Raw genomic sequence first — 2,434 nt, 5'->3', positions numbered from 1 at the left:
TGACTGATATTTTACTGGGTACAGTAGTCTGAGCTTGCGTTTGTGGTCTTTTAGAACCTGTAGAACATCAATATAGGCTCCCCTGGCTTTCAGTTCTCTGATACAAAGTTAGGTATTTTTCCAATAGGCCTGCCTTTATATTTTTATTTTTTATTAACTTTTATTTAAATTAAAAACAATTTTATTATACATACCAATCCCAGGTTCCTCTCCCTTCTTTCCTCCCATGACCCTCATCTCCCCATCCCACCCCCATCCACTCACCAGAGAGGGTGAGGCCTCCCTCTCATGGGGGATCATCCAAGTCCTCACATCATTTGGGGCAGGACTTAGTCAGGACCTTTGATTGACTCATTTCTTCTGCCTTGTCTTTGAGACCTCTTATTTTCTCTTCTACTTCAGCCTGTTGGTGAGCCATTACTTTGAGATCTTGGTTTAATTTCCTGAGTTTTTTCATGTTGAGTTTTATTTCAGTTTGACTTTTCTTTAGATATTGCCTTTTTATTTAATTATGTTTTCATATCTTGAATTATTTTTATTTTTCATCCACTGTATTTTTATGGTATTAATTCATACATATATTCATAACAACTTTGAATATAATTATAATTGCTATTTTGAAGTACTTGCTAATTTGCTTATCTCAGGAAATATTATTATGGTTATGCTAGTTTCTAGAGGTGATATATGGTCAAATTTTTCATGTTTTGTTGTTATTTGTTTTTTGGTTTTATGATGTGATGTAGGTATCTGGACTTAGGACATTTATTTTGCTTCTTAGTATGGATATTTGGTCTTGCTGTTTAACCACCGAGTTGTTTCTCTAGCACACTAATACGTAATTTTCATATGAGATATCTCTTCGAATACTTATTAGTGATAATGTCTGTAGAGACAATACTAATGAGAATAGTAATATTTTTTGCAGTTCTCCAACTTTATTTGTATTCAGCAGATTAGTTCTCATCCACATTGACTGTCTGTAGATTTTTGAATGTGGTAACAGGCAGGTAGGTTACCAATGTGTACAGCTTGTTTGGTGATTCCTCATCCTCATTATGGTTTCTGAACAAATGTACACGGATACAGTATGGAACATTCCTTATTCCTTTGGCCCAGATGGCTTTATTAAGCCTGGTATCAGTGCACACATCTGGAGTCCCCATCTCCTTCGTGGCAAATTTCCGGATTTTTTTGAGTGCCCGAAGAGCAGCTTCTTGAAGCCCAAGCCATGGACGCACTTGTGAATGTTAATTGTATATTCTCGGGTCACCACCTCGTTGATGGCAGAATGGCCCTTCTTCTCACCCCCCTTCTTTGCAGGAGCCATTCTGCCTGGCCCAAATTGGAAAGGAAGGGAGTGAGGGATTGTGGGAAGGAAAGCTGGGTCACAAGTCGAGAATATTATTTTATATCACATTACAGAATCTTCTTAATATATCTACAGTGCAGACAATTTTGTTATACATAGCTCTACAGAAAGCTTGAGCCATTCAAAGAAACTGCTTGCAAGCACCATTTAAGTACATTTTATTCCTGTAAATGACTTCTAGAAGGATCACTAATGATGTTTACATGGAAATTCCTTTAAAATTCAATTGACATATAGCATCTATACATATTAGTAGGATATACTATAATTATACACACATATGCGATTTGCAGCAAGTATTTATTTTGAGACTTTTCTCACTTTTTATTAATCTTTTGAGGATTTTGCCCAATGTATTTTGTTCATAGTCACTCCTCTCCTAGGCCCACTTCCCTCTATTTCTTATAACCTTGGGACACTGACATGAACTAAGTCTTGATTTCCTCATCTGTAAGGTGAGGATAGAATAAGGAACAGTAAAATGTGAAATCCTAATGCAGACACAAGGGAAGAATAAACAAGACACTATTTTCTTCCTTAAAAATTATGACTAGTTTTTAGTATGCCTTTATGTACTACCAATACTCTGGAATGCTTAATAGGGTGCCCAGTTCTAGGTGAGATGTCTCTGACAGATTCTCTAGACTTCATTGAGCTCTCTACCCAACATTGCCTATCTTCTCTGCATTTGTAGCTTGAGGCTTTACCCTTTTATCTTCATAAAGATGGGTTTATGTTTAATTTAACTGTAAATCACATTAACAGAGTTGTGACTGCCGTGTCAGACGGCTTAAAAACTAAGCTAATGTCACTCTAAGAGCTAAAGTTTATAAGGTCTGACATGTTTGTCAAGATGATCCAGTCAAGGATGGAGACATTGGAGAGATAGTATGGGAGGTTATTTAAATTTCTTCAAGATCTGAAGGGTGGAAATTGATTTAGCAGAGAACCTTTGCTCTGTATTAGTTAAGATGAGGATTTATGGCTGTTTAAAATGACATTAGCCAAGGCAAAAATGTCTCTACAAAGCAATTAATTAAATATTATGCTTCTGTTATTTTC

The 2,434-nt window shown here is 36.1% G+C and overlaps 1 pseudogene; it reads right to left on the bottom strand.

Moving 5' to 3' along the window:
* Window positions 1-956: 956 nt before the first annotated feature.
* LOC100755807 lies at window positions 957-1,375 on the bottom strand (annotated as a pseudogene).
* Window positions 1,376-2,434: the final 1,059 nt, after the last annotated feature.

The sequence above is a fragment of the Cricetulus griseus genome, chromosome 4, assembly GCF_003668045.3.
Source record: "Cricetulus griseus strain 17A/GY chromosome 4, alternate assembly CriGri-PICRH-1.0, whole genome shotgun sequence".
In the NCBI taxonomy this organism is placed as follows: Eukaryota; Metazoa; Chordata; class Mammalia; order Rodentia; family Cricetidae; genus Cricetulus; species Cricetulus griseus.
The sequence above is the reverse complement of the archived record's forward strand: the minus strand, read 5'-3'. Positions and strand labels throughout refer to the sequence as shown.